The sequence below is a fragment of the Chionomys nivalis genome, unplaced genomic scaffold, assembly GCF_950005125.1.
Source record: "Chionomys nivalis unplaced genomic scaffold, mChiNiv1.1 scaffold_28, whole genome shotgun sequence".
Taxonomy (NCBI): domain Eukaryota; kingdom Metazoa; phylum Chordata; class Mammalia; order Rodentia; family Cricetidae; genus Chionomys; species Chionomys nivalis.
This window is the reverse complement of record NW_026646922.1, coordinates 1418151-1426015: the sequence shown is the minus strand read 5'-3', so window position 1 is coordinate 1426015 and position 7865 is coordinate 1418151.

Below are 7865 nucleotides of genomic sequence, written 5' to 3'. Positions count from 1 at the left end.
TAAGGCCTCAAAATGGGTCATTTGAAAAGGTAAGACTGCCTGCCTCCATGTGTGCTGCCAACCTTTATTAGCAAATCCATCCTTCCATAGATTAGCTATACACAACCCAAGTGTCCAGCACACTATAAAACACAGGTTGGTACCTAACTGCCTTTAATTTCTGGAGCAATTGCTGTCCCATCAAGGTCTCCTAACAACACAGCGAGTTATGTAAGAATGCCCCACCACCACCTTAGAGGAATTTCAGGACCCCAAAGAGGCAGCAAGTTATCTTTCTTGGAAATACAAATGTTTCTGCAGGGACAAAATGATGTACATGAAAAAACACATTGGTGTACTCACTCTGATTGTATGTGATATGACACACACAGGATTTTGGTTCTTAATACTTGGTCACTAGGAGGTTTTTAAGGTTGTGGAGAATCAGTACCTTGCTGGAGAAATTGGTGTCTGAAAGGATTAGCCTTGATTATTCAGGGCATCTTTCTTTGGTCCCCAATGTTTACTGATTTCCTTACAGAGAACAAGAAGCCTCCAACTCATGCTGCAATGGCTTCTGCAACATGAAATGTGAGAACCCACTCCACACCCTGGCTGTTTTCATCACCAAAGAAGGTGTAACTCACAAACAATCTCCCACACCAGTTTAGAATTATGATTCATAAAATGGTTATTTCTTTTAAGGGGAAAAACTTACAAATTACCATGCCAGAAAACAGCCATGTGCAGGATCAGGAGGGGAGCCTAGTTGCTGGATGAAAAGGTGCATGAAAGAGAACAAGCTGAAGGCAGTTGCTCCTTATTGAAAGAGAGAGAGACCACACCCCAATGGCCTTTATCTCAGTTGCTATAGCCTGATGGAATAGAAGGAGCTCCTGCAACACACCTATTTGCAATTGGCACTATAATTTACCAGTATGTGACAAAACCTATTTTACTTTACTGTTTTCAGTCTTTCAGGATACACGGCAGAGACAGTATCTGCTTCATTCATTTGTGTGACCAATGATTTCCCTGTAAGAAAAAACCCAAAAACACTCCCAACAACATCACCAGCATTCAAAAACATGTCCATGATTTCTTTGTTTTGCCTTTGATGGAGTGGTAAATCATGTTGTTAGTTAATCTGTGCAAGCAATGTGAATTTCCCTGTGAATATATAGAGAGAATAGACAGTTTATCTTAAAAATGTCAGGTACATGGCAGAGACAGGACCTGCTTCATGCATTTGTGTGACCAATTATTTCCCTTTAAGGAAAACCCACAAACACTCCCAAGAACATCATCAGCATGATGAAAGGAGATGCAGTGTGTGGAAGAGGACAAGATGGCTGTTTAGAAAACAGAGGAGAGTGGCCAAAAAGATGTAGGAACTCAGAGAGGGATAATGCATGAGGGAAAAGCATGTCATATGGAAAGATGTGACATCGAGGTGTTGGGACTTAAGAGGATAGAGAGTGATCATGAAGGGTCACAAATGTGTACTCAGAAGCAAAGAAAAGAAGCAATCTGAATTTCTCTGTAAATATATAGACAGAATTGACAGGTATCTTAAACATGTCAGGGGGTCACACTGCAATGGAGTGGGTTAATCATCACCATCTGACAGTGACATATTTAAGATCTCTCCTTTGTCATTAAATCTCAGAATTGTCAAGATGTTATGTTTTTGTGAAGACTTCTCAGGGTTTTCTCCCATTCATGGTTTCCATGGATGTTTGCTAGTTACGCTTAAATGTCTTTTGCCAGATTCTGTCAGTTTTGCCATGCACTCTCAGCTCCACAACTTCTCCTGCCCTAAGATTCTAGTTCCAGGCATTTTAGACATCTTGTGACTGTTGCACGAGTGTCTCATGTTCCGCCTAAATGATTTGGAATGTTATTTAGCCTGAGTTTTAACTTCCATCCCTGAGTTCATTGACTTTCCTTGACCATCTTTCTTGGGCCACTGAGCTGAACTAGTAGAGATTTGCTCCTGTTACTTCTCCATGCTGAGACAGCCTACACTCTCAGTACTACTGTGATAGTGTTTCAGTAGCAAGTATTCTTCTCAAGATAAGAAGAAATTTCAATATTATAATCCATCTGCTGTTATTGTGTCTTAAACACACAAACACACCCCCATAAGTTAATGCACACACACTGTTGATATCTCAACTTAGGGTGCCGTTCTGGGGTTAGTAAGAGGCTTCTCTCTAGAGGGGTTCCCAGAAAGCCATGGGGTGACACCAACGAGGACCTTGGGCAGGTGAGCTGTGGGTGCCTGCACTGTGCCATGTCCCTAGGCACTACGGGTGCTTTGTCCCATAATCAGACTGATGACTATCTTGAATATCACCATAGAACTGTTGTACGGAAAAGGATGGAGATAAAGACAGGGACCCACATCAGAAAACTAGACTGAGCTACCAAGCTCCAGTTGGAGAGCTGAAGGGGAGAGAATAAGAGCAATGAACTAAGGAATACAAGGGCTTCGTCCACCCACTGAGACACTGTGTCTGAGCTAATGGGAGATCAACAAAACCAGCTATGCTGGGACTGACAGAGCATGGGATCAAAGTGGAAAAATTGAATGTGGCTGACAATTGGGGCAGAAGGAGAACCCATTGATAATGGCACTGGGATTTGTCTGTACTGCACATACAGATTTAATCGACCATATTATATGTACATGCATACCTTCCTCAATCTGGATGGAGGGTGGGCAAGGGCTTCCCACAGGTCAAGGTACACTGCCTTCTATTAGGACTTGATTGGGAGTGGAGAGGATTGGTTGTTGCGTGAGTAGTTAGGGAGAGGAGGAAAGGAAGTGGAAATTTGAAATTTATTATTTATGAAGGAAGAAAAAATCAATAGAAGATAACCAATGGGAGATGCGATCTAAGAAAAAAAAACTTTCATGTGATTTGTTGACTCAGACACCAAAGATTTTTCAGAAAAATAAGATACAGGGATTGAGTTGCTTGGGCAAGAGTGTGACTAGAGTAATTTGGAAGATGAGTGGGGGCTTATTTTGGGTCCCCTGGTGGCTGTATACAGCTTTTGAGGAGCTGAATGCTGGATGTTTCTGTGGGTATATAGGGAAGTAAAAAGCTTGTGAGGGGATTTCTGACATAAGTAGAGCCTTGGTGATGTAACAAAGCCTTGATTCCAGGTAGCAACTCTGTTTCACTCAAAGCACTAGTCTTCCATGAAGGTGGGTTTATTATCCTCACAGTACCTGTGGAGGACAATTCAGCTCCTGGTCTCCACAACTGTACAACAGGCTTTTTGCACCTGAACATTTCCGGAAGATGGAATCTGGAGAGGTAGGACATTTTCTTTTGGTAAATATGTTTCCAAAGCAACTAAGACCTCAGTAGTACAAAAAAGTTTTCCTTCAACTGTCCTGCGGATCCACCATTTTTGTTGTTTCCAGCTCCTATATTTGATAGCTGTGGGGATGGTGAATCCCAGCTATTCTTCCCACTTTATCTTTGCTAACAATATCAAATTCATCAATCCACTAAAATGGCAAAGCTCCTCTTTGTCCATAGGTGTTTTAAAAGATACTAATTATTTCTCAGTGACTGCTGTTGCCCAGAATAATGAGTCTTTCAGGTTGAAGTGCGTCTCACAGTACTCACTTCGACAATGAAGACACAGAATGGCTTTATGTAATATACCTGGGTCTGGATCAGGAGACCTAATACAGAGAGCCAGTGGACTGGAGTGCCATGACCTTGGGCAGGCCGTCTTGGATTGAGCCCCCTACCTATTAGCTTGATGTCGATGGAGACGTATGGATGTCCTCCGAATTCTTTGTTATCTGTTCAGATTTTTCTTATTCATTTTGGGGATAGGCATACGTTATCCTCTCATTGACTTAGTCAGTCAGAAAGTAGGTTTCTCAGAAGAGGTCATTTGCCTTTGGGCAGCAGGAATGTGTCTCTGAGATTGATATACTGAGCTCTAGAGAAAAATTTGCAAATTGCCATATTTATTTCTTAAGAGAAAATTACAGTTAGGTATGCAAACCTGTTGATCAATATCTTTGTCTCCTGCACCACAGTTCTTCCAGAAAAGAGCCTTGACCTCATAGCCTTCCCTTGTTATCCTTGCAGGCACTCATGGTTGAGGCCACGACTTTGTTTCTGAATTAAAAGAAGGAAAGTTCTTTCAACCTAGAGCGTGGGCAGCTATGAAGCCCAAGCACAGAAAGATATCCAAGAAACAGCGGACCAGGAGGTCAGTGGCCTATCTCAGTAAGTCTACAGCCATGATGAAGATGCCTCTTAGTATGAGATGCATGCCACCTGTCCAGAAGAGGAATGGGTCATCTCTCCAGAAGCAAAAACTGAGTAGGCCTTTTGAGGCCCTGGAGAATATTCTCAGCCGCAGAATTACTCACGGCTGGAAGGAAGCCAATGAACCAGTCACCCAGTGGAAAGCCATCATTCTAGATCAACTGCCAACAAATCCCTCTCTCTATTTGTTGAAGTATGATGGGATAGATTGTGTCTATGGATTGGAGCTTCACTGTGATGAAAGGAGTTTAAACCTTAAGTTCCTGCCTAACAACGTACCATTTCGTCAGGAGACAGACACTCATCTCTCAAACACCATAGTTGGCAGAGCAGTGAAACATACATTTGAGGGCACAAATGGCTCTAAGTATGACTGGAAGGGGATGGTCCTAGAGGAGGTGCCAATCATGAAGACCTGGTTCTATATTACCTACATGAAAGATCCGGTCTTGTACATTTACCACCTCCTGGTTGACTACCTTGAAGGCAACCTCCACATCATGCCAGGCTCTATGGAGGAGTGGACTGGGGTGGTCCAAGATGAGGTGCAGACCATGAAGACCTGTTTCTACATTACCTACGAGAAAGATCCAGTTGTGTACCATCTAGATGACTACATTGAAAGCAACCTCCACATTATGCCAGGATGTCCTCCAATAGGGGTGAATTAGGAATTAGGCAGGGATTCCTTGGCAGGCAAAAGCGTGCAGTACAACGAAAAAGATGGAACCCAAAAGATAGGTAAAATTATTTACCAAGTTCCCACCAAACCTTCCGTGCATTTCATCAAGTTTGATAATGACTTCCATATCTATGTCTATGATTTGATAAAGATGTGTTAAAGTGAAATTCACAAATTTTGGGGGTCAGACTTAAAACTGTGTTTGGGGAACTCTTTTTTTCAGAAATACCTCAGGTCTTCTATTAATCCTGGTATCTTTCCCAATGGAAAGTTTTTGCTCTAAAAATAAAAATTTGTGAAGATGTTATGTTTTTGGTCAATGATGGAGTGTCTGGTGGATGGGACATCACAGAAAGACAGGCCTCAAAACAAAAGAGGACTTATGGTCTTTTCCCCTTGGAGAGGGAATGATGAAAGGAGATGCAGTGTGTGGAAGAGGACAAGATTGCTGTTTAGGAAACAGAGGAGAGTGGCCAAAAAGATGTAGGATCTCAGAGATGGATAATGCGTGAGGGAAAAGCATGTCATATGGAAAGATGTGACATCGAGGTGTTGGGACTTAAGAGGATAGAGAGTGATCATGAAGGGTCACAAAGGTGTACTCAGAAGCAAAGAAAATTGGGTTTCATTTGATTAATGGTTTAATTCATACCATCCTGAAGTCACTGGGTATATTATCTCCACCTGAGCATGTTGAGTGACCCGTATCCTCCTGCCAAAAGAAAAGTGTCTCCTCTCAGTGGCTCTTCTGCAATGGGGTGGACCTCAGGCTACCTACTTACTTTTGCCAGGCTTCTATCTGCTACCTACTTTGTCATGCCTGGATTCTTTCTGTCTTGCACTCTCATAGGTCTTATGCATGACATTCAACCCCTGTGGGTTCATTTAAACAATTGGCCTGCCTTAACTGTAAAACATTCTTCCCATGTCATTGATCATGTTCTGTGGGATTTGGGCTATAAAACTCATGACCTGACTCACCCGCACCCAGGCTAAACTAGTACACATTGAATCACATTGGTGTGTGACATGCACAGATATGATGAATGCACCGAGCTCCGTAAAATCAGTTACCTAGGGAATCAGTGATGTTAGGTGAAGTGTGGCAAAGACCCCACAAAGCCATCAGACCCAAGGATACCAGTATGATATTGATGCCTGACTCCCATCATGCAAGGATCCTGACATCTATAACAGGGCAGTTCTGGTTCCTTCATCTTCAAAAACATGGTTAGTAAGGTTGTTGGTGTCAAACTGCCATTCAGGGCCCAGCATGTGGGTCCCCTGTGCCAGGTCAGGTGATTTGGCTACAATGTGGGTGAAAACTTGTACCAGGGCATGCTGGTACCCTCGCCCCTTCTTCTCCTCAACATCACCATCACTCTCCTGGGTGGGTCTAGAGCACAAAGAAGGCAAAATGGACTAAGCTTCCTCCTTAGTGGATAACCTTATCTACCCTCAATTTGGACTGACTTTCAGAGGGCATGCAGCACATTTTATCCTATTAGCCATCTCTTTCATTGGATCACTCACTTATCCAATGAATGATTGAATTTATCCATTCCTCCATGTCTCTATCTTCTTCAATCCCTTCTTCCATTTCCCCATGTCTTGTGTCTACAGGTTGCCAAGATAAATCTACTATGTCTCTTCTGTTCTAGAAACTTTCATTTGTAAAGAACTTGCCCTCTCAGGGGTGGAGTTTTCTGAGTACTCTGTAGATGGAGACCATATGAGGAGGAACAGAGGAGCAACCACGACAATACTTGCGCAGTAGAGTTAGGCAGATTACAGATTGATGCCTGGCAAGCCTGTACAATGAGTCAGATTCCCATGACTCTGTCACTGTGATCTCACATAGAATACTCATTCAGTGTTCACGTCCAGGACATTGAGTTTTAATTTTTGTCTTAATCTGGTAAAGAAACCAAGATGAGGAGAATAGAGGAGCCTGATGTAAGGCCACAAAATGGGTCATTTGAAAAGGTAAGACTACATGCCTCCATGTGTGCTGCCACCCTTCTTAGGAAATCCATCTTTCCATAGATTAGCTATAGGCAACCCAAGTGTCCAGCACACTGCTAACCACAGGTTTGAACCCAGCTGCCTTTGATTTCTGAAACAATTGCTGTCCCGTCAAGATCTCATAACAACACAGCAAGGTATGTAAGAATGCCCCACCATCAGCTTAGAGCAATTTCAGGACCCCAAAGAGGCAGCAAGTTATCTTTATTGGAAAAACAAATGTTTCTGGAGGGACAAAAGGATGTACATTAAAAAAACGATTGGTGTACTCACTACGATTTTATGTGATATGGCCCAAACAGGCTTCTGGTTCTGAATACTTGGTCCTCAGGAGGTTTTGTAGGTTGTGGAGACCCAGAACCTAGCTGGAGGAATTGCGGTCTGAAAGCTCAAGCCTTGATGTTTCAGGGCATCCTTTCACTGGTCCCCAATGTTTACTGATTTCCTTACAGAGAATGAGAGGCCTCCTACTCCTGCTGCCATGGCTTCTGCAACATGAACAGTGAGAACCCCCTTCACACCCTGGTTGCTCTCATCACATAGGAAGGTGTTAGTCACAAACAATCTACCACACCAGTTTAGAATTATGATTCATAAAATGGTTATTTCTTTTAAGGGGCAAACCTTACAGATTGCCATGCCAGACAACAGCCCTCTGCAGGATGAGGAGAGGAGCCTAGTAGCTGGATGTGGAGATGGTTGCAAGAGACCAAGCTGAAGGCAGTTGCTCCATTTTGAAAGAGAGAGACACCACACCCCAATGGCCTTTATCTCAGTTGCTATAGCCTGAAGGAGCAGAAAGAGCTCCTGCAACACACATATTTGGACATAGCAGCAAAATTTACCAGTATGTGACAAAAATCTATTTTAGT